We start from the raw sequence: 24,764 nt of genomic DNA on the forward strand, positions 1-24,764 counted from the left end.
TGCAGAGCACTGGGGAAAGGCAGGCAGAGAATTCCCTGATAGCACCTTCTCTGTGCCTGTTCACATTGCTTCGCAGAATCGCTTTTGTGCAGAAAACAGTAACACTTGTTCAGAACGAAAGAAAGCACAGAGCCCCAGATTCTGTGTTGTCCTGGAGAGCTTGCAGAGCACTGGGGAAAGGCAGACAGAGAATTCGCTGCTAGCACCTTCTCTGTGCCTGTTCACATTGTTTCGCAGAATCGCTTTAGTGCAGAAAACAGTAACACTTGTTCAGAACGAAAGAAAGCACAGAGCCCCAGATTTTATGTTGTCCTGGAGAGCTTAGAGAGCACTGGGGAAAGGCAGGCAGAGAATTCCCTGCTAGCACCTTCTCTGTGCCTGGGAAGCAGAAGTGTTCACATTGCTTCGCAAGAATCGCTTTTGTGCAGAAAACAGTAACACTTGTTCAGAAGGAAAGAAAGCACAGAGCCCCAGATTCTATGTTGTCCTGGAGAGCTTGCAGAGCACTGGGGAAAGGCAGGCAGAGAATTCCTTGCTAGCACCTTCTCTGTGCCTGGGAAGCAGAAGTGTTCACATTGCTTCGCAGAATCGCTTTTGTGCAGAAAACACTAACACTTGTTCAGAACGAAAGAAAGCACAGAGCCCCAGATTTGATGTTGTCCTGGAGAGCTTGCAGAGCACTGGGGAAAGGCAGGCAGAGAATTCCCTGCTAGCACCTTCTCTGTGCCTGTTCACATTGCTTCGCAGAATCGCTTTTGTGCAGAAAACAGTAACACTTGTTCAGAACGAAAGAAAGCACAGAGCACCAGATTCTATGTTGTCCTGGAGAGCTTGCAGAGCACTGGGGAAAGGCAGGCAGAGAATTCCTTGCTAGCACCTTCTCTGTGCCTGGGAAGCAGAATTGTTCACATTGCTTCGCAAGAATCGCTTTTGTGCAGAAAACACTAACAATTGTTCAGAAGGAAAGAAAGCACAGAGCCCCAGATTCTATGTTGTCCTGGAGAGCTTGCAGAGCACTGGGGAAAGGCAGGCAGAGAATTCCTTGCTAGCACCTTCTCTGTGCCTGGGAAGCAGAAGTGTTCACATTGCTTCGCAGAATCGCTTTTGTGCAGAAAACACTAACACTTGTTCAGAACGAAAGAAAGCACAGAGCCCCAGATTTTATGTTGTCCTGGAGAGCTTGCAGAGCACTGGGGAAAGGCAGGCAGAGAATTCCCTGCTAGCACCTTCTCTGTGCCTGTTCACATTGCTTCGCAGAATCGCTTTTGTGCAGAAAACAGTAACACTTGTTCAGAACGAAAGAAAGCACAGAGCCCCAGATTCTATGTTGTCCTGGAGAGCTTGCAGAGCACTGGGGAAAGGCAGGCAGAGAATTCCCTGCTAGCACCTTGTCTGTGCCTGGGAAGCAGAAGTGTTCACATTGCTTCGCAAGAATCGCTTTTGTGCAGAAAACACTAACAATTGTTCAGAAGGAAAGAAAGCACAGAGCCCCAGATTCTATGTTGTCCTGGAGAGCTTGCAGAGCACTGGGGAAAGGCAGGCAGAGAATTCCCTGATAGCACCTTCTCTGTGCCTGTTCACATTGCTTCGCAAGAATCGCTTTTGTGCAGAAAACACTAACACTTGTTCAGAACGAAAGAAAGCACAGAGCCCCAGATTCTATGTTGTCCTGGAGAGCTTGCAGAGCACTGGGGAAAGGCAGGCAGAGAATTCCCTGATAGCACCTTCTCTGTGCCTGTTCACATTGCTTCGCAGAATCGCTTTTGTGCAGAAAACAGTAACACTTGTTCAGAACGAAAGAAAGCACAGAGCCCCAGATTTTATGTTGTCCTGGAGAGCTTGCAGAGCACTGGGGAAAGGCAGGCAGAGAATTCCCTGATAGCACCTTCTCTGTGCCTGTTCACATTGCTTCGCAGAATCGCTTTTGTGCAGAAAACAGTAACACTTGTTCAGAACGAAAGAAAGCACAGAGCACCAGATTCTGTGTTGTCCTGGAGAGCTTGCAGAGCACTGGGGAAAGGCAGACAGAGAATTCCTTGCTAGCACCTTCTCTGTGCCTGGGAAGCAGAAGTGTTCACATTGCTTCGCAGAATCGCTTTTGTGCAGGAAACAGTAACACTTGTTCAGAACGAAAGAAAGCACAGAGCACCAGATTCTATGTTGTCCTGGAGAGCTTGCAGAGCACTGGGGAAAGGCAGGCAGAGAATTCCTTGCTAGCACCTTCTCTGTGCCTGGGAAGCAGAAGTGTTCACATTGCTTCGCAAGAATCGCTTTTGTGCAGAAAACACTAACAATTGTTCACAAGGAAAGAAAGCACAGAGCCCCAGATTCTATGTTGTCCTGGAGAGCTTGCAGAGCACTGGGGAAAGGCAGGCAGAGAATTCCCTGATAGCACCTTCTCTGTGCCTGGGAAGCAGAAGTGTTCACATTGCTTCGCAGAATCGCTTTTGTGCAGAAAACAGTAACACTTGTTCAGAACGAAAGAAAGCACAGAGCCCCAGATTTGATGTTGTCCTGGAGAGCTTGCAGAGCACTGGGGAAAGGCAGGCAGAGAATTCCCTGCTAGCACCTTCTCTGTGCCTGTTCACATTGCTTCGCAGAATCGCTTTTGTGCAGAAAACAGTAACACTTGTTCAGAACGAAAGAAAGCACAGAGCGCCAGATTTTATGTTGTCCTGGAGAGCTTGCAGAGCACTGGGGAAAGGCAGGCAGATATTTCCTTGCTAGCAACTTCTCTGTGCCTGGGAAGCAGAAGTGTTCACATTGCTTCGCAAGAATAGCTTTTGTGCAGAAAACAGTAACAGTTGTTCAGAACGAAAGAAAGCACAGAGCCCCAGATTCTATGTTGTCCTGGAGAGCTTGCAGAGCACTGGGGAAAGGCAGGCAGAGAATTCCCTGATAGCACCTTCTCTGTGCCTGTTCACATTGCTTTGCAGAATCGCTTTTGTGCAGAAAACAGTAACACTTGTTCAGAAGGAAAGAAAGCACAGAGCCCCAGATTCTATGTTGTCCTGGAGAGCTTGCAGAGCACTGGGGAAAGGCAGGCAGAGAATTCCCTGCTAGCACCTTCTCTGTGCCTGGGAAGCAGAAGTGTTCACATTGCTTCGCAAGAATCGCTTTTGTGCAGAAAACACTAACACTTGTTCAGAAGGAAAGAAAGCACAGAGCCCCAGATTCTATGTTGTCCTGGAGAGCTTGCAGAGCACTGGGGAAAGGCAGGCAGAGAATTCCTTGCTAGCACCTTCTCTGTGCCTGGGAAGCAGAAGTGTTCACATTGCTTCGCAGAATCGCTTTTGTGCAGAAAACAGTAACACTTGTTCAGAACGAAAGAAAGCACAGAGCCCCAGATTCTATGTTGTCCTGGAGAGCTTGCAGAGCACTGGGGAAAGGCAGGCAGAGAATTCCCTGCTAGCACCTTCTCTGTGCCTGGGAAGCAGAAGTGTTCACATTGCTTCGCAAGAATCGCTTTTGTGCAGAAAACAGTAACAGTTGTTCAGAACGAAAGAAAGCACAGAGCCCCAGATTCTATGTTGTCCTGGAGAGCTTGCAGAGCACTGGGGAAAGGCAGGCAGAGAATTCCCTGATAGCACCTTCTCTGCGCCTGTTCACATTGCTTTGCAGAATCGCTTTTGTGCAGAAAACAGTAACACTTGTTCAGAAGGAAAGAAAGCACAGAGCCCCAGATTTTATGTTGTCCTGGAGAGCTTGCAGAGCACTGGGGAAAGGCAGGCAGAGAATTCCCTGCTAGCACCTTCTCTGTGCCTGGGAAGCAGAAGTGTTCACATTGCTTCGCAAGAATCGCTTTTGTGCAGAAAACAGTAACACTTGTTCAGAAGGAAAGAAAGCACAGAGCCCCAGATTCTATGTTGTCCTGGAGAGCTTGCAGAGCACTGGGGAAAGGCAGGCAGAGAATTCCCTGCTAGCACCTTCTCTGTGCCTGGGAAGCAGAAGTGTTCACATTGCTTCGCAAGAATCGCTTTTGTGCAGAAAACACTAACACTTGTTCAGAAGGAAAGAAAGCACAGAGCCCCAGATTCTATGTTGTCCTGGAGAGCTTGCAGAGCACTGGGGAAAGGCAGGCAGAGAATTCCCTGATAGCACCTTCTCTGTGCCTGTTCACATTGCTTCGCAGAATCGCTTTTGTGCAGAAAACAGTAACACTTGTTCAGAACGAAAGAAAGCACAGAGCCCCAGATTTTATGTTGTCCTGGAGAGCTTGCAGAGCACTGGGGAAAGGCAGGCAGAGAATTCCCTGATAGCACCTTCTCTGCGCCTGGGAAGCAGAAGTGTTCACATTTCTTCGCAGAATCGCTTTTGTGCAGAAAACAGTAACACTTGTTCAGAACAAAAGAAAGCACAGAGCCCCAGATTTTATGTTGTCCTGGTGAGCTTGCAGAGCACTGGGGAAAGGCAGGCAGAGAATTCCCTGCTAGCACCTTCTCTGTGCCTGGGAAGCATAAGTATTCACGTTGCTTCGCAGAATCGCTTTTGTGCAGAAAACACTAACACTTGTTCAGAACGAAAGAAAGCACAGAGCCCCAGATTTTATGTTGTCCTGGAGAGCTTGCAGAGCACTGGGGAAAGGCAGGCAGATATTTCCTTGCTAGCACCTTCTCTGTGCCTGGGAAGCAGAAGTGTTCACATTGCTTTGCAGAATCGCTTTTGTGCAGAAAACAGTAACACTTGTTCAGAAGGAAAGAAAGCACAGAGCCCCAGATTTTATGTTGTCCTGGAGAGCTTGCAGAGCACTGGGGAAAGGCAGGCATATATTTCCTTGCTAGCAAATTCTCTGTGCCTGGGAAGCAGAAGTGTTCACATTGCTTTGCAAGAATAGCTTTTGTGCAGTGAACAGTAACACTTGTTCAGAAGGAAAGAAAGCACAGAGCCCCAGATTTGCTGTTGTCCTGGAGAGCTTGCAGAGCACTGGGGAAAGGCAGGCAGAGAATTCCCTGCTAGCACCTTCTCTGTGCCTGGGAAGCAGAAGTGTTCACATTGCTTCGCAGAATCGCTTTTGTGCAGAAAACAGTAACACTTGTTCAGAACGAAAGAAAGCACAGAGCCCCAGATTTTATCTTGTCCTGGAGAGCTTGCAGAGCACTGGGGAAAGGCAGGCAGAGAATTCCCTGCTAGCACCTTCTCTGTGCCTGTTCACATTGCTTCGCAGAATCACTTTTGTGCAGAAAACAGTAACACTTGTTCAGAACGAAAGAAAGCACAGAGCCCCAGATTTTATCTTGTCCTGGAGAGCTTGCAGAGCACTGGGGAAAGGCAGGCAGAGAATTCCCTGCTAGCACCTTCTCTGTGCCTGTTCACATTGCTTCGCAGAATCGCTTTTGTGCAGAAAACACTAACACTTGTTCCGAACGAAAGAAAGCACAGAGCCCCAGATTTGCTGTTGTCCTGGAGAGCTTGCAGAGCACTGGGGAAAGGCAGGCAGAGAATTCCCTGCTAGCACCTTCTCTGTGCCTGGGAAGCAGAAGTGTTCACATTGCTTTGCAGAATCGCTTTTGTGCAGAAAACAGTAACACTTGTTCAGAACGAAAGAAAGCACAGAGCCCCAGATTTGCTCTTGTCCTGGAGAGCTTGCAGAGCACTGGGGAAAGGCAGGCAGAGAATTCCCTGCTAGCACCTTCTCTGTGCCTGTTCACGTTGCTTCGCAGAATCGCTTTTGTGCAGAAAACAGTAACACTTGTTCAGAACGAAAGAAAGCACAGAGCCCCAGATTTTATGTTGTCCTGGAGAGCTTGCAGAGCACTGGGGAAAGGCAGGCAGATATTTCCTTGCTAGCAACTTCTCTGTGCCTGGGAAGCAGAAGTGTTCACATTGCTTCGCAAGAATAGCTTTTGTGCAGTGAACAGTAACACTTGTTCAGAAGGAAAGAAAGCACAGAGCCCCAGATTCTATGTTGTCCTGGAGAGCTTGCAGAGCACTGGGGAAAGGCAGGCAGAGAATTCCCTGATAGCACCTTCTCTGTGCCTGGGAAGCAGAAGTGTTCACATTGCTTCGCAAGAATCGCTTTTGTGCAGAAAACAGTAACAGTTGTTCAGAACGAAAGAAAGCACAGAGCCCCAGATTCTATGTTGTCCTGGAGAGCTTGCAGAGCACTGGGGAAAGGCAGGCAGAGAATTCCCTGATAGCACCTTCTCTGTGCCTGTTCACATTGCTTCGCAGAATCGCTTTTGTGCAGAAAACAGTAACACTTGTTCAGAACGAAAGAAAGCACAGAGCCCCAGATTTTATGTTGTCCTGGAGAGCTTGCAGAGCACTGGGGAAAGGCAGGCAGAGAATTCCCTGCTAGCACCTTCTCTGTGCCTGGGAAGCAGAAGTGTTCACATTGCTTCGCAGAATCGCTTTTGTGCAGAAACAGTAACACTTGTTCAGAAGGAAAGAAAGCACAGAGCCCCAGATTTTATGTTGTCCTGGAGAGCTTGCAGAGCACTGGGGAAAGGCAGGCAGAGAATTCCCTGCTAGCACCTTCTCTGTGCCTGGGAAGCAGAATTGTTCACATTGCTTCGCAGAATCGCTTTTGTGCAGAAAACAGTAACACTTGTTCAGAACGAAAGAAAGCACAGAGCCCCAGATTCTATGTTGTCCTGGAGAGCTTGCAGAGCACTGGGGAAAGGCAGGCAGAGAATTCCCTGCTAGCACCTTCTCTGTGCCTGTTCACATTGCTTCGCAGAATCGCTTTTGTGCAGAAAACAGTAACACTTGTTCCGAACGAAAGAAAGCACAGAGCCCCAGATTTTATGTTGTCCTGGAGAGCTTGCAGAGCACTGGGGAAAGGCAGGCAGATATTTCCTTGCTAGCAACTTCTCTGTGCCTGGGAAGCAGAAGTGTTCACATTGCTTCGCAAGAATCGCTTTTGTGCAGTGAACAGTAACACTTGTTCAGAAGGAAAGAAAGCACAGAGCCCCAGATTCTATGTTGTCCTGGAGAGCTTGCAGAGCACTGGGGAAAGGCAGGCAGAGAATTCCCTGATAGCACCTTCTCTGTGCCTGGGAAGCAGTAGTGTTCACATTGCTTCGCAAGAATCGCTTTTGTGCAGAAAACAGTAACAGTTGTTCAGAACGAAAGAAAGCACAGAGCCCCAGATTCTATGTTGTCCTGGAGAGCTTGCAGAGCACTGGGGAAAGGCAGGCAGAGAATTCCCTGATAGCACCTTCTCTGTGCCTGTTCACATTGCTTCGCAGAATCGCTTTTGTGCAGAAAACAGTAACACTTGTTCAGAACGAAAGAAAGCACAGAGCCCCAGATTTTATGTTGTCCTGGAGAGCTTGCAGAGCACTGGGGAAAGGCAGGCAGAGAATTCCCTGATAGCACCTTCTCTGCGCCTGGGAAGCAGAAGTGTTCACATTTCTTCGCAGAATCGCTTTTGTGCAGAAAACAGTAACACTTGTTCAGAACAAAAGAAAGCACAGAGCCCCAGATTTTATGTTGTCCTGGTGAGCTTGCAGAGCACTGGGGAAAGGCAGGCAGAGAATTCCCTGATAGCACCTTCTCTGTGCCTGTTCACATTGCTTCGCAAGAATCGCTTTTGTGCAGAAAACAGTAACACTTGTTCAGATGGAAAGAAAGCACAGAGCCCCAGATTCTATGTTGTCCTGGAGAGCTTGCAGAGCACTGGGGAAAGGCAGGCAGATATTTCCTTGCTAGCACCTTCTCTGTGCCTGGGAAGCAGAAGTGTTCACATTGCTTTGCAGAATCGCTTTTGTGCAGAAAACAGTAACACTTGTTCAGAAGGAAAGAAAGCACAGAGCCCCAGATTTTATGTTGTCCTGGAGAGCTTGCAGAGCACTGGGGAAAGGCAGGCATATATTTCCTTGCTAGCAAATTCTCTGTGCCTGGGAAGCAGAAGTGTTCACATTGCTTCGCAAGAATAGCTTTTGTGCAGTGAACAGTAACACTTGTTCAGAAGGAAAGAAAGCACAGAGCCCCAGATTTGCTGTTGTCCTGGAGAGCTTGCAGAGCACTGGGGAAAGGCAGGCAGAGAATTCCCTGCTAGCACCTTCTCTGTGCCTGGGAAGCAGAAGTGTTCACATTGCTTCGCAGAATCGCTTTTGTGCTGAAAACAGTAACACTTGTTCAGAACGAAAGAAAGCACAGAGCCCCAGATTTTATCTTGTCCTGGAGAGCTTGCAGAGCACTGGGGAAAGGCAGGCAGAGAATTCCCTGCTAGCACCTTCTCTGTGCCTGGGAAGCAGAAGTGTTCACATTGCTTCGCAGAATCGCTTTTGTGCAGAAAACAGTAACACTTGTTCCGAACGAAAGAAAGCACAGAGCCCCAGATTTTATGTTGTCCTGGAGAGCTTGCAGAGCACTGGGGAAAGGCAGGCAGAGAATTCCCTGCTAGCACCTTCTCTGTGCCTGTTCACATTGCTTCGCAGAATCGCTTTTGTGCAGAAAACAGTAACACTTGTTCAGAACGAAAGAAAGCACAGAGCCCCAGATTTTATCTTGTCCTGGAGAGCTTGCAGAGCACTGGGGAAAGGCAGGCAGAGAATTCCCTGCTAGCACCTTCTCTGTGCCTGTTCACATTGCTTCGCAGAATCGCTTTTGTGCAGAAAACAGTAACACTTGTTCAGAACGAAAGAAAGCACAGAGCCCCAGATTTTATGTTGTCCTGGAGAGCTTGCAGAGCACTGGGGAAAGGCAGACAGAGAATTCCCTGCTAGCACCTTCTCTGTGCCTGGGAAGCAGAAGTGTTCACATTGCTTCGCAGAATCGCTTTTGTGCAGAAAACAGTAACACTTGTTCAGAACGAAAGAAAGCACAGAGCCCCAGATTTTATGTTGTTCTGGAGAGCTTGCAGAGCACTGGGGAAAGGCAGGCAGAGAATTCCTTGCTAGCACCTTCTCTGTGCCTGGGAAGTAGAAGTGTTCACATTGCTTCGCAGAATCGCTTTTGTGCAGAAAACAGTAACACTTGTTCAGAACGAAAGAAAGCACAGAGCCCCAGATTTTATGTTGTCCTGGAGAGCTTGCAGAGCACTGGGGAAAGGCAGGCAGAGAATTCACTGCTAGCACCTTCTCTGTGCCTGGGAAGCAGAAGTGTTCACATTGCTTCGCAGAATCGCTTTTGTGCAGAAAACAGTAACACTTGTTCAGAACGAAAGAAAGCACAGAGCCCCAGATTTTATCTTGTCCTGGAGAGCTTGCAGAGCACTGGGGAAAGGCAGGCAGAGAATTCCCTGCTAGCACCTTCTCTGTGCCTGTTCACATTGCTTCGCAGAATCGCTTTTGTGCAGAAAACACTAACACTTGTTCCGAACGAAAGAAAGCACAGAGCCCCAGATTTGCTGTTGTCCTGGAGAGCTTGCAGAGCACTGGGGAAAGGCAGGCAGAGAATTCCCTGATAGCACCTTCTCTGTGCCTGTTCACATTGCTTCGCAGAATCGCTTTTGTGCAGAAAACAGTAACACTTGTTCAGAACGAAAGAAAGCACAGAGCCCCAGATTTTATGTTGTCCTGGAGAGCTTGCAGAGCACTGGGGAAAGGCAGGCAGAGAATTCCCTGCTAGCACCTTCTCTGTGCCTGGGAAGCAGAAGTGTTCACATTGCTTCGCAGAATCGCTTTTGTGCAGAAAACAGTAACACTTGTTCAGAACGAAAGAAAGCACAGAGCCCCAGATTCTATGTTGTCCTGGAGAGCTTGCAGAGCACTGGGGAAAGGCAGGCAGAGAATTCCCTGCTAGCACCTTCTCTGTGCCTGTTCACATTGCTTCGCAGAATCGCTTTTGTGCAGAAAACAGTAACACTTGTTCAGAACGAAAGAAAGCACAGAGCCCCAGATTTGCTGTTGTCCTGGAGAGCTTGCAGAGCACTGGGGAAAGGCAGGCAGAGAATTCCCTGATAGCACCTTCTCTGTGCCTGTTCACATTGCTTCGCAGAATCGCTTTTGTGCAGAAAACAGTAACACTTGTTCCGAACGAAAGAAAGCACAGAGCCCCAGATTTTATGTTGTCCTGGAGAGCTTGCAGAGCACTGGGGAAAGGCAGGCAGAGAATTCCCTGCTAGCACCTTCTCTGTGCCTGGGAAGCAGTGTGTTCACATTGCTTTGCAGAATCGCTTTTGTGCAGAAAACAGTAACACTTGTTCCGAACGAAAGAAAGCACAGAGCCCCAGATTTGCTGTTGTCCTGGAGAGCTTGCAGAGCACTGGGGAAAGGCAGGCAGAGAATTCCCTGCTAGCACCTTCTCTGTGCCTGGGAAGCAGAAGTGTTCACATTGCTTCGCAGAATCGCTTTTGTGCAGAAAACAGTAACACTTGTTCCGAACGAAAGAAAGCACAGAGCCCCAGATTTTATGTTGTCCTGGAGAGCTTGCAGAGCACTGGGGAAAGGCAGGCAGAGAATTCCCTGCTAGCACCTTCTCTGTGCCTGGGAAGCAGTGTGTTCACATTGCTTTGCAGAATCGCTTTTGTGCAGAAAACAGTAACACTTGTTCAGAACGAAAGAAAGCACAGAGCCCCAGATTCTATGTTGTCCTGGAGAGCTTGCAGAGCACTGGGGAAAGGCAGGCAGAGAATTCCCTGCTAGCACCTTCTCTGTGCCTGTTCACATTGCTTCGCAGAATAGCTTTTGTGCAGAAAACTGTAACACTTGTTCAGAACGAAAGAAAGCACAGAGCCCCAGTTTTTATGTTGTCTTGGAGAGCTTGCAGAGCACTGGGGACAGGCAGGCAGAGAATTCCCTGATAGCACCTTCTCTGTGCCTGGGAAGCAGAAGTGTTCACATTGCTTCGCAGAATCGCTTTTGTGCAGAAAACAGTAACACTTGTTCAGAACGAAAGAAAGCAGAGAGCCCCAGATTTGATGTTGTCCTGGAGAGCTTGCAGAGCACTGGGGAAAGGCAGGCAGAGAATTCCCTGCTAGCACCTTCTCTGTGCCTGTTCACATTGCTTCGCAGAATCGCTTTTGTGCAGAAAACAGTAACACTTGTTCAGAACGAAAGAAAGCACAGAGCCCCAGATTTTATGTTGTCCTGGAGAGCTTGCAGAGCACTGGGGAAAGGCAGGCAGAGAATTCCCTGCTAGCGCCTTCTCTGTGCCTGGGAAGCAGAAGTGTTCACATTGCTTCGCAGAATCGCTTTTGTGCAGAAAACAGTAACACTTGTTCAGAACGAAAGAAAGCACAGAGCCCCAGATTTTATGTTGTCCTGGAGAGCTTGCAGAGCACTGGGGAAAGGCAGGCAGAGAATTCCCTGCTAGCACCTTCTCTGTGCCTGGGAAGCAGAAGTGTTCACATTGCTTCGCAGAATCGCTTTTGTGCAGAAAACAGTAACACTTGTTCAGAACGAAAGAAAGCACAGAGCCCCAGATTTTATGTTGTCCTGGAGAGCTTGCAGAGCACTGGGGAAAGGCAGGCAGAGAATTCCTTGCTAGCACCTTCTCTGTGCCTGGGAAGCAGAAGTGTTCACATTGCTTCGCAGAATCGCTTTTGTGCAGAAAACAGTAACACTTGTTCAGAACGAAAGAAAGCACAGAGCCCCAGATTTTATGTTGTCCTGGAGAGCTTGCAGAGCACTGGGGAAAGGCAGGCAGAGAATTCCCTGCTAGCACCTTCTCTGTGCCTGTTCACATTGCTTCGCAGAATAGCTTTTGTGCAGAAAACTGTAACACTTGTTCAGAACGAAAGAAAGCACAGAGCCCCAGTTTTTATGTTGTCTTGGAGAGCTTGCAGAGCACTGGGGACAGGCAGGCAGAGAATTCCCTGATAGCACCTTCTCTGTGCCTGGGAAGCAGAAGTGTTCACATTGCTTCGCAGAATCGCTTTTGTGCAGAAAACAGTAACACTTGTTCAGAACGAAAGAAAGCAGAGAGCCCCAGATTTGATGTTGTCCTGGAGAGCTTGCAGAGCACTGGGGAAAGGCAGGCAGAGAATTCCCTGCTAGCACCTTCTCTGTGCCTGTTCACATTGCTTCGCAGAATCGCTTTTGTGCAGAAAACAGTAACACTTGTTCAGAACGAAAGAAAGCACAGAGCCCCAGATTTTATGTTGTCCTGGAGAGCTTGCAGAGCACTGGGGAAAGGCAGGCAGAGAATTCCCTGCTAGCGCCTTCTCTGTGCCTGGGAAGCAGAAGTGTTCACATTGCTTCGCAGAATCGCTTTTGTGCAGAAAACAGTAACACTTGTTCAGAACGAAAGAAAGCACAGAGCCCCAGATTTTATGTTGTCCTGGAGAGCTTGCAGAGCACTGGGGAAAGGCAGGCAGAGAATTCCCTGCTAGCACCTTCTCTGTGCCTGGGAAGCAGAAGTGTTCACATTGCTTCGCAGAATCGCTTTTGTGCAGAAAACATTAAGACTTGTTCAGAACGAAAGAAAGCACAGAGCCCCAGATTTGCTGTTGTCCTGGAGAGCTTGCAGAGCACTGGGGAAAGGCAGGCTGAGAATTCCCTGCTAGCACCTTCTCTGTGCCTGGGAAGCAGAAGTGTTCACATTGCTTCGCAGAATCGCTTTTGTGCAGAAAACAGTAACACTTGTTCAGAACGAAAGAAAGCACAGAGCCCCAGATTTTATGTTGTCCTGGAGAGCTTGCAGAGCACTGGGGAAAGGCAGGCAGAGAATTCCCTGCTAGCAACTTGTGGTGGTTTAACCTGGCTAAATGCCATGTACTCACGAAGTCTCTCTATCACTTTTTCCCCCCATTCCCCTTTTTTTTTCCACATCGGGGCTAAGAGGGGAAAGCAAATAAAATAGGAAAAATAAAACAACCCTTGTGGGTACAAGCAATGCGAAGGAAAATCCGCTTGTCGAAGCAAAAAAAAAGAAAACAGATTTTTTCTCTTCTTCCGATTAACATGCGATGTCTGGCCTTCTCAGGAAGCAGGGCTCCAATACGCGTATTGGTTGCCTCGGAGGACCAAGAGTGACCCCACCCCCTTCCTCCTTTTTCACAGCTTTATACTTGAGCAGACGTCATATGGTATGGGATATCCCTTTGGTCAGTTTGGGTCAGCTGTCCTGGTTGTGTCCCCTCCCAAGATCTTGCCCACCCCGTCCCACTGGGACAGGGAAATGTTGGAAAGAGCCTTGGTGCTATGTAAGTACTACTCAGCAGTAGCCACAACACCAGTGTGCTATCAACACCCTGCCAGCTCCCAACATAAAACACAGCACCATGAGGGCTGCTATAGGGGAAAACCAATTCTGGCTCAGCCAGACCCAGTACATACCCTAACCCTTAATCCTAACACCAAATACCTAACACTTAATCCTAACACCAAACCCCCAACATTATCCCCTAACCATTAATCCTAAAACTTAACCCCCAAATTTATCCCCTAACCCTTAATCCTAATCCCAAATGTAAGGAACTGTGTTAGACTTTATTGTCTCAACATTGCTGTTTCATGACTACCACTTCCTGGCCTCAGCATCCTGTTGCCATGGAGGAGTACGTTCCGAAGGAGACGAAGGGGCCCAGACGAAACCATGACATCTGCTCAAAGATAGAACAACGACAGCCTTGGCAGTGCCTGCCAAGCTGTACCTGCACGTGAGCTGGCTGAAGAGGAAGTCGGGGTGAGGAAGATGTGCAAAAGCTGAAGGGACCGCAGGTCGACCCCCTCCCCCACCAGCACGACAACCACAAACACCTGGGCATGCGTGCATGGAGGACCGCGGGGCAGCACATATTACAATGAGCTCCGTGGAAATGGGCGGACTCTTCGGAGAAATTGTGGGGACTGGGACAATAAAAGGACTGCGTACTCCTCCCTCGTAGTGCATCCTTCTTCGACGCTGTTATGCTTGTTTCTTGGAGCTGGGACCTCAGCGGAGCTTGGAGCTTGGAGCACCATCACCTACACCGAGTCTGAGCCTACGGAACATCGCTGGATCCCTGGTGGTGGCGGTAACTAGCTGCATCTCTACCGTTTTCTTGCTTAGGGATTCTGACTTTCTCTTTCTTTTCCCCTCTGTCCTATCGCTGTTATCAGTTGTTATAGAAAATAAAGTTCACAAGGTTGTACAGCATCTGACCTCGTTTGTGTCTTAATCTCACTCTTGGGATCGTTTAAGAACCCGCCCCGATATTGGATTGGGACATTTTAAATTGGCATCACAGACGGGATCCCTAGAGACAAGAGTGCTGTACTACCTTGCTGTGTCGGATGCAAACCTCTCAGGATGAAATAACTCCCTTTGTGTTACATTAAATTGTGACCTCCTGAGAGTGAACAGGGGAAGTTGTGGACAGTGATATTGCATTTGTGTTTGGGTTAGGTGTGACCTCCTGAGACTGGACAGGGGAAACATGCATGCCAAGGTGTGGCCCTCTCAGGACGATAATCCCCTTTGCATTGGTCTGGCCTCCTAAGGGTGAACAGGAGAAGTTTGACATTAAGGTGTGACCCTCTCAGGACGAAAACCCTTTTTCATTAGGAAAGGGAAAATTAATGGCTACCCTGAAGGCAGTCGATGTTTGTGATGATGTGCCCTCACGGGGTGAAGGAATAGATAAATTATATGATCTTTTGGAAGCACACCGATCTCGCCCGTCATTTCAGGGACAAGACTGGGTGAAAAACCACTGATTTCAACCACAGAGTGTGGTGGATAGGATAAGGGTATTGCAGAAGGAAGTTAAGGTTAAGAAGGGAAAAGGAAAAGCTATAATTTGTGCAGTGTTAGGAGCGAGTCTGGCAGCTGCAAAGGAAGAGAGAAAGGAGAAGTCTAGTCAAGCTGATATTGTAATAGTCTCCCTGCAGACGGTCATACAGACCCTGCAGAATCAATTGAGAGAAGCCAAAGAATTACTAGAGGAGGAAAGGAATCAAAATATAATATTGAAGAACGAGTTGAGGGAACAACTCTTGGCGGAGATGGATACACTGGCAGAGGCAGAGGTGAAACTTCTGGAGAAGGGGATACGGCAAATTTATCCCCAAGGAGATTTGCAAAAGGCAAAAGAAACTGTATAAACCCCCCCTCATACGTATCCGCTGGTTAAAACAGAGTATGTGTGTGAGGACAATAGCGATAACTGTCCTCAGGTTATCACCAAAGAAGTCCCATTTACAGCAACCGAATTGGCAAAGTTGAAAAAAGATTTTGAGAGGACTGCAAAAGAATCAGAGACGGAGTATGTGTGGAGAGTGTCCTTGTCAGGAGGGGATGGAATCTTGTAGTCAGAGAAAGAAGCAGAAGGATGTTGGGGTCCGGGCATATTTTTAACTACCAGCGACCGCTGAGCTCCATGGTCATTGACTCAGAGAGCTGCATACTGGGCTGGAGGGCTGAACCCCATAGAGAGGGGGGATCCCCTTGCCATAACAGGTATGGTGGATCAGTTAGTGGAAAGTGTGCAGAAGGCAGCCTGTCTGCAGATGATGTATGATCGGGAGCTCAAGCCCAACCAGGGCTCCCCGATGATGATGCCTGTGGACCCAGAGAGGATGACTCCCCTGATATGAGGACTTCCTGACTCCCTGAAACCCATTGGCGTTCAGTTGCAAGGGAAGATTCAAAATACCCCCAATGCAGAAAGAATGACGGCCACTCTGGAGGAGATAGTGACCCCTGACCACCGACAGCCAGGGAGGAAAGTATGGACATGGGGAGAGGTAGCCCAGGAATTGATTAATTTTGGGAGAAAATATGGCCCTGTTGATGGATCATCCCAAAGAACTGAAACCAGGGTCGTACGGGCTGCAGAGTAAATTAATGGATGACAATCAGCCATGAGGAAGGGCCAAGGCTTGGGATCACTCCAATGTCAGAATTCTGGGAGAGAGGCCCCTAACTCGAGAGGGGCTGTGGCAACTAGGACTTTAGAAAGGCGTTCCCCGTGACTTGATGGACGGACTCCCCATCCAAAAATTAGAATGGCTTGTGCAGAACTGGCGGATATCACCGCACAAGGTCTCCAGGTCCTTAAGGAAGATGGCGAGGTCAGTTTCCTCCTGCCTGGCCTGGAGGACAGCTCGCAGGTGTTACACCTCCACCCCCATCAATCCATCTCATCTTCCAGGACAAGCTGTCTTTGTCGCTGTCCTGGTTTAACCAGGATAGGGTTAAGTTTCCCCAGCAGTGGGGGGCGGAGCTCTAGCCGGGTTATTCAGCTACCATGCGGACGTCACATCCTGGCAGGTCACATTTTCCCGGCGCGGGAGCGCGGTGCACTCGTGGTTTTGTACATCGTGCTTCAAACTGCTGTATTTGGTAGCTATTTTGCTCTGTTCATTGCTATCACTATTACTGTTATTGTTATTGCTGTTGTTTGTTGTGTTGCTATTGCATTGTTGTATTAAACCTTTCCTTATTTCAGTCTTGGGGCTTTGTATTTCACTCCCTTTGTGGGGGAGGGGCAGCGGCCGCGTGGTCTCAGACCCTGGCAGGGGCTAAACCACCACAACTTTGGCGCCCAACGTGGGGCTGGAGAAGACTGAAATAAGGACAAAAGGAGAAGTGTGTTAGAGCAATCTGTTAGGTGTAATTTTTTTGTGTTTTTACTTGTATTGTTTGATAAGAAATGTTTGCAATGCTGGGCAATTTGCTTGCGTGGTGGGGCTGGATTAATCCTCATCTCCACTCTGTGTTCCTAGTGCTGGTGTTTGTTCTTGGTGGAAAATGTATCAAGGGTCTTGTTCTGCTCTACTGGTTACTGTCTGCTTATAATGGGCTCGTTTCGCTGCTTGTGGGGGTGCACCGCTACCTGTTTGCTGCCTGGTCTTTTGTTTGTGGTCTCACCCCCTCTATGGGTGAGCCAGGGGAAGAGATTCTCTCGGTTTTTGAGAGTTTCAGCTATCCCTGGAGCATCCAGGCCAGTGTGTTTGCGGCACAATGCTTTCTAAATACCTGCCAGATCTTGTTTTGGGCCATGCGGTATTTCTCCAACAGTAGCACCACCCGGAAACCTGCCCCGGGGGCAGATAGTTATAAATGGCAAGGTGTGTGGGAAAAGATGGGCAAGTGCCTGAGTCAGTAGTCACCCCCAATGCTTTGGGATCTCACTGCCGAACAAGTGCAGAGTCCTGATAAACTGGTGGAGTGTTTGGAAAAGGTGTGCTGCCAATCTGACAAACCCCAGGAGACACAAATCCTTGCGATGTGCTGGGGGCTTGCCCATGCTTACCTTGTCATCTTTAACACTGTTCACTGCCCTCAGGGGGGCGAAAGAGCTGCAGGGTCTGAAAGTGAGCCTGCTGGTACAGCAGCTGGGCCAGGGGGACAGGCAGTGCCAGTACCGGTCACCTCCACCAGCACAGCAGCTGAGCCGGAGGGACAAGCAGTACCAATATCAGTTGCCCCGATACAGAAAACCAAATATACCAAAAAATCCCCTCGCAGTGCACAGGGTGATAATGAACCAGGCCCATCACGAGAGCAGGAGGAAGAGCCGGAGGTAACCATCCGATCTCTATCCCTCAGTGAGTTGCGAGATATGCGGAAGGATTACAGCCGCATTGCAGGCGAGCAAATTTGCACCTGGTTGCTCCAGTGCTGGGATACTGGAGCTGCTGGTTTGGAATTGGAGGGGAGAGAGGCCAAGCAGGTGGGACCTTTAGCCAAGCAGGCTGGTATTGACAAGGCAATAGGGAAACAGGCTCAAACCCTCAGCCTTTGGAAGCGACTCCTGCTTGCTGTGAGGGAGAGGTACCCCTACAAGGATGATTCTCTATGTCGGTTAGGCAAGTGGACCGACATGGAGAAAGGCATCCAAAACCTCAGGGTAATGGCTGTGTTTGACATGATCTATGGTGATCTGAATGATGAGCAGTCACCAATGGATCCAGATCTGGTCCCTTGCACACAGCTGATGTGGCGGAAGTTCCTGCAAAGTGGACCAGAGGGACATTCCAAAGCATTAGCAGCAGCATCCTGGTGGTGAGATACTCAGACAGTGGATGAAGTGACAATGCAGCTCCGGCACTATGAGGGAAGTCTCCCTTCCTCCCAACATGCTTTGGTTTCAGCCGTAGAGGAACTGTCTCAGAGGCTCCAAAAAATGGAACAGGACATGTCCTATGTTCCGCCTGCACAGGCCGATGTCTCAGCTATTAGAAGCAGGTATTTCCCCACCCAAGAGAAGGGCAGTAGAAGGTACACACCACAGGGCACCCTGTGGTTCTTCCTCCGCGACAATGGGGAGAACATGAGAAGGTGGCATGGGCAGCCCACTTCCGCCCTAGCTGCACGAGTACAGCAACTGAAAGGGAAGACCACCATGAAAGGGGAGTCTTCCAAGAGAGATGCAGCTCCAGTGTCTAGTCAGAAATCCCCCAAACAGAATAGAATGGCCAATAGTATGCTTGACCCTCTTGAGGGGACCAGGAAGTCATTCCTGCAGGAGTCACTCTTAGATCAAGTGAGTGATGGTGAGCAGGACTAGAGGGGCCCTGCCTCCAGCCAGGTGGAGGAAAGGGATAATCGGATTTACTGGAAGGTGTGGATCCGATGGCCTGGCACATCAGAACCACAAGAATATAAGACCTTGGTAGACACTGGCGCACAGTGCACCTTGATGCCATCAAGCCACAGTGGGGTTGAATCCATCTGCATCTCCGGAGTGACAGGGGGGTCCCAACAGCTGACCCTATTAGAAGCTGAAGTAAGCTTAACTGGGAAGGACTGGCATAAGCACCCCATTGTGACTGGCCCAGATGCCCCGTGCATCCTAGGTATAGATTACCTCAGGAGAGGGTACTTTAAAGACGCAAAAGGGTACCGGTGGGCCCTTGGTATAGCTGCCCTGGAGGAGGTTGAGCAATTGTTCACTTTACCCGGCCTCTCAGAGGACCCCTCGGTGGTGGGGTCGCTTAAGGTTGAAGAGCAGCGAGTGCCAATTGCTACCAAGACGGTGCACCGGTGGCAGTACCGTACTAACCGAGATTCCCTGGTCCCCATCCATCAGGTGATCCGTCAACTAGAAAGCCAGAAGGTGATCAGCAAGACTCACTCACCTTTCAACAGCCCTATATGGCCAGGGAGAAAACCTAATGGCGAATGGAGACTGACCGTGGACTACCGTGGCCTGAATGAAGTTACACCAGCGATGAGTGCTGCAGTGCCGGACATGCTAGAGCTCCAGTATGAGCTGGAGTCAAAGGCAGCCAAGTGGTACGCCACGATTGACATCGCTAACGCGTTTTTCTCCATTCCAATAGCACCAGAGTGCAGGCCACAGTTTGCGTTCACTTGGAGGGGTATCCAGTACACCTGGAATCGATTGCCCCAGGGGTGGAAACACAGCTCCACCATTTGCCATAGACTGGTCCATACTGCACTGGAGAAAGGTGGGGCTCCAGAACACCTGCAGTTCATTGATGATATCATTGTATGGGGGGACACAGCTGAGGAAGTCTTTGAGAAAGGTAAGAAGATAATTGAAATCCTCCTGAAGGCTGGTTTTACCATCAAGCGACAGAAGGTTAAGGGGCCTGGAAGGGAGATTCAGTTCCTAGGAATAAAATGGCAAGATGGGCGTCGCCACATCCCAATGGAGGTGATAAACAAGATAACAGCCATGGCCCCACCAACCACCAAAAAAGAGACTCAGTCTTTCCTGGGCGCTGTGGGGTTCTGGAGGATGCACATCCCAAACTACAGCCTGATTGTGAGCCCTCTCTACCACGTAACCCGCAAGAAGAATGATTTTAAATGGGGCCCAGAGCAACAACAAGCCTTTGAACAAATTAAGCAGGAGATTACCCAGCCAGTGGCTCTCGGGCCAGTCCGGACAGGGCAGGAGATTAAGAACATGCTCTACACCGCAGCCGGGGAGAATGGCCCTTCCTGGAGCCTTTGGCAAAGAGCAGATGGGGAATCCCGAGGCCGACCTCTAGGCTTTTGGAGCCGGGGATACAAAGGCTCTGAAGCTAACTATACCCTGACTGAGAAGGAGATACTGGCAGCGTATGAAGGAATTCGAGCTGCCTCAGAAGTGGTCGGCACTGAGACACAGCTCCTCCTGGCACCTCGACTGCCGGTGCTGGGATGGATGTTCAAAGGAAAGGCTCCCTCCACACATCATGCAACAGATGCCACCTGGAGTAAATGGGTTGCGTTGATAACACAACGGGCTCGAATAGGGAACCGCGACCCCCCAGGATTAGTGGAAATGATCATGAACTGGCCAGAGAGCAAAGATGCTGGGATGTCACCAGAACAAGAGGTGAAACATGCTGAGGAGGCCCCACCATATAACGAGCTGCCAGAGGAAGAAAAACAATATGCCCTGTTCACTGATGGGTCTTGTCGCATTGTGGGAAAACATCGATGATGGAAGGCTGCAGTGTGGCATCCCACAAGAGAAACCACTGAAGCTGTTGAGGGACAAGGTGAATCGAGCCAGTTCACAGAGGTGAAAGCCATCCAATTGGCTTTGGAGATAGCTGAGCGAGAAAAGTGGCTGAGGCTCTATATCTACACTGACTCGTGGGTGATGGCAAGTGCCCTGTGGATGTGGTTGCAGCAATGGAAACAGAACAACTGGCAACGCAAGGGCAGACCCATCTGGGACGCTGAAGTATGGCAGGACATTGCAGCCCGGGTGGAGAACCTCGTTGTGAAGGTGCGCCATGTGGACACCCATATACCCAAGAGTCGAGCCACTGATGAACATCAGCATAACCAGCAGGCGGACCAAGCTGCTAAGATCGAGGTGGCTCAGGTGGACTTGGACTGGCAGCATAAAGGTGAACTGTTCATAGCCCGGTGGGCCCATGAGACCTCGGGCCACCAAGGCAGAGATGCAACATACAGGTGGGCTCGAGATCAAGGGGTGGACCTCACCATTGACACCATCGCAGAGATCATCCACGGATGTGAGACGTGTGCTGCAATCAAACAAGCCAAATGGGTGAAGCCCCAGCAGAATGAAGATCGATGGATGAAATATAAATATGGAGAGGCCTGGCAGATCGACTACATCACACTGCCACAGACCCGCCGAGGCAAGCGCCACGTGCTCACAATGGTGGAAGCAACCACTGGGTGGCTCAAAACTTATCCAGTGTCCCACGCCACCGCCCGAAATACCATCCTGGGCCTTGAAGAGCGAGTCCTGTAGCGACACGGCACCCCAGAGAGGATTGAGTCGGACAACGGGACTCACTTCCAAAATAATCTCATAGATGCCTGGGCAGAACACGGCATTGAGTGGGTCTACCACATCCCCTACCACGCACCAGCCTCCGGGAAGATCGAGGGCTACAATGGACTGTTAAAAACTACATTGAGGGCAATGGGGGGTGGAACCTTCAAACACTGGGACACACATCTGACAAAGGCCACTTGGTTAGTGAACACAAGAGGATCTGCCAATCGAGCTGGCCCGGCTCAGTCAAAACTTCCACGTGTTGTGGACGGGGATAGAGTCCCTGTGGTGCGCATGAGGGACCTGCTGGGAAAAATGGTCTGGGTTAGTCCTGCGCCGGGCAAAGGCAAACCCATCCACGGGATTGTTTTTGCTCAAGGACCTGGGTGCACCTGGTGGGTGATGCAGAAGGATGGAGAGGTCCGATGCGTGCCACAAGGGGACTTGATTGTGGGTGAAAACACACCGTGAGTTATACTGTGCTTTTGTTAATTTTTCTTTGTCAATGCTAATTGCTAAGTGGCAGCTGGATGTGACGCACATGGTATAGAATAAAGGGGTGGATTATGTCCTGGTTTAACCAGGATAGGGTTAAGTTTCCCCAACAGTTGGGGGGGAGCTCTAGCCGGGTTATTCAGCTACCATGCGGACGTCACATCCTGGCAGGTCACATTTTCCTGGCGCGGGAGCGCGGTGCACTTGTGGTTTTGTACATCGTGCTTCAAACTGCTGTATTTGGTAGCTATTTTGCTCTGTTCATTGCTATCACTATTACTGTTATTGTTATTGCTGTTTTTTGTTGTGTTGCTATTGCATTGTTGTATTAAACCTTTCCTTATTTCAGTCTTGGGGCTTTGTATTTTCACTCCCTTTGTGGGGAAGGGGCAGCGGCCGCGTGGTCTCAGACCCCGGCAGGGGCTAAACCACCACAGTCGCACTTCCTACAGTGGGCACAGTGCCACTGGTATTGGACACACCCCTTAATAAGTACACCTGGAAGGCCAAAGATGCTTATAGAAAGGAGCACAAAATTAATACAAGGTGGATCATTCCATCTTTTTGATTATAACTCACTTCTGGTTCTCAAAACGAAACGAGAAGATTTTTCTTTTCTTTTCTCTTGCAGGTGAAACCTCCCCCAGAGAACGATATCCTGAGTCACGACGGGGGATCCTTATGTGGATTTTGATTCTTTGTATAGTATTGATGTCTATTGCCTTATTAATATTTGTAGGATGTGTTGTGTATCATCGTCGAAACTGTTTTGGGCAACCGTTCTCCTCTCCCTTGGTTCCGGAGGAAGCTCCAGCTCTCTAAGTGCTAACCGAGAATGGTGGGTCAGCAATTTCAATACAGTCCATAATGGGATGAGATTCTGGACTGAGGATGCTGACCCCTGGCAACTCCATTTTCCTAGAAAAGGTATTTAGTGCCTTAACTGGACAAAAGAGAGAGGAGTACGAGTTGGGGAGAGTGTTTGTGAATGGGCTTTATCCCCAGGCTTTGATTATTATGACCCCTATTGCAGGCCACCACTCCAGTCACGGGGTGGTATAACAACCCATTACCTCATTGGGGATAAGCATAGCAGGGATCTACCCATGAAGGCAAAATAAAAGTACCAAGGCCTAAACAGCACATGCGCTCTGGGCTGGGGGCGTCCATTTTGGTGGATCCCCGACTCAGGCAAGTCAGACCACCATCTACCTTCAGCTCCGCAGTCTGCGACAGCAACCAGAATGTACACCCTTTTAATATTGAATTTTGTGGCTGTTACTATGTTAGCTCTTGCTATATTTTCTCTTGCGGCATGTATGTGTTCGTCCTGTAAGTGTCCATGTAAACCGTCTTGTAGTTGTACCTGTTCATGTAAACAACCACCTCCTTCCCCTCCCCGTCCCCAAAGACCGAGAGCACATTCCTCTGCCCAGTCTGAGACACATCTTGTTTAACTTTGTTTGGTTAAAAAACTGTTAGTTGATAGTGTTACTGTTACCTTTTCATGTTTGTTTAGAATATTTTTAACATTGTTACAGATAGTGTTGTTTATTTACCTTTGTTTAAATTTGGAACAGAAGTTCCTAGGCCCAAACGATGCATGCGCTTTAGGATAAGGGGGCATGGAAAGGGATTTTCCTGCCGCACATGCTGACCCCAACTCCAGCAGACCACGTGGACTGCCAGGGCCTCAGATATTTTGTGGTATTTTGTTAAGAATCGCGCGAATATGTTAGTAATACTTTTAATTCACTTTATAACCTTAGCCTTGATAATCATTCTCTTATTTGTTCTTATAATACAACTTTTTTGTCCCTGTGAATGTCAATCATTTAAACTGCTGTCGTGTTCTTTTGTTGATTCATTGGAGCCTTAAAACTGGTTTATAAGATGTTTTGGTTTTATAAAATTACTTAGTTTTAAGCATGATATATCTGTTAAAGAATGTTATTTGTTATATGTTTGTTAGATAAAAATGTTTATGTTTGTTAAGGATAATGTTAAGGACATGTTTATTGATGACAATTTGCCGGAAATCTTGTTTGTTATTGTATTTTGTGCTTTTTCTGGTCTTTCTCTCTCTCTCTGTACTGTTATCTTTAACGCCACCACAAAGACAGCAATGTTGAGCCACGGGGTGGTGTAAGGAACTGTGTTAGACTTTATTGTCTCAACATTGCTGTTTCACGACTACCACTTCCTGGCCTCAGCATCCTGTTGCCATGGAGGAGTACGTTCCGAAGGAGACGAAGGGTCCCAGATGAAACCACGACATCTGCTCAAAGCTAGAACAACAACAGCCTTGGCAGTGCCTGCCAAGCTGTACCTGCGCGTGAGCTGGCTGAAGAGGAAGTCGGGGCGAGGAAGATGTGCAAAAGCTGAAGGGACTGCAGGTCGACCCCCTCCCCCACCAGCACGACAACCACAAACACCTGGCACGAGTGCATGGAGGACCGTGGGGCAGCACATATTACAATGAGCTCCATGGAAATGGGCGGACTCTTCGGAGAAATTGTGGGGACTGGGACAATAAAAGGACTGCGTACTCCTCCCTCGTAGTGCATCCTTCTTCGGCGCTGTTATGCTTGTTTCTTGGAGCTGGGACCTCAGCGGAGCTTGGAGCTTGGAGCACCATCACCTACACCGAGCCCGAATCAACAGAACATCGCTGGATCCCTGGTGGTGGCGGTAACTAGCTGCATCTCTACCATTTTCTTGCTTAGGGATTCTGACTTTCTCTTTCTTTTCCTCTCTGTCCTACCGCTATTATCAGTTGTTATAGAAAATAAAGTTCACAACGTTGTACAGCATCTGACCTCGTTTGTGCCTTAGTCTCGCTCTTGGGATCGTTTAAGAACCCGGCCCGATATTGGATCGGGACACAAACCCCCAACCTTATCCCCTAACCCTTAAACCTAAAACCAAACTCCCAAACTTATCGCCTAACCGTAATACTAACACCAAACCCATAAAATTATCCCCTAATCCTTAATCCTAACACTGAACCCTTAACTCTAAATCCTAACACCAAACCCCCAACCATATCCCCTAACCCTTAATCCTAACACCAAACCCCCAACCCTTAACCCTAACACCAAACTCCCAAGTCTAAATCCTACCACCAAACCCACAACCTTATCCACTAAAACATAACCCTAACACCAAACACCAAAGACTTAATCCTAACACCAAATCACCAAGCCTTAATCCTAACACCAAACACAAAAGCATTAAT

The 24,764-nt window shown here is 48.9% G+C and overlaps 1 pseudogene; it reads left to right on the forward strand.

The window, feature by feature from the left end:
• Positions 1 to 14,390: 14,390 nt before the first annotated feature.
• Positions 14,391 to 22,647, forward strand: LOC141932303 (uncharacterized; annotated as a pseudogene).
• The last annotated feature ends 2,117 nt before the right edge of the window (positions 22,648 to 24,764 follow it).

This window comes from Strix aluco, chromosome 19 (genome assembly GCF_031877795.1).
Source record: "Strix aluco isolate bStrAlu1 chromosome 19, bStrAlu1.hap1, whole genome shotgun sequence".
In the NCBI taxonomy this organism is placed as follows: Eukaryota; Metazoa; Chordata; class Aves; order Strigiformes; family Strigidae; genus Strix; species Strix aluco.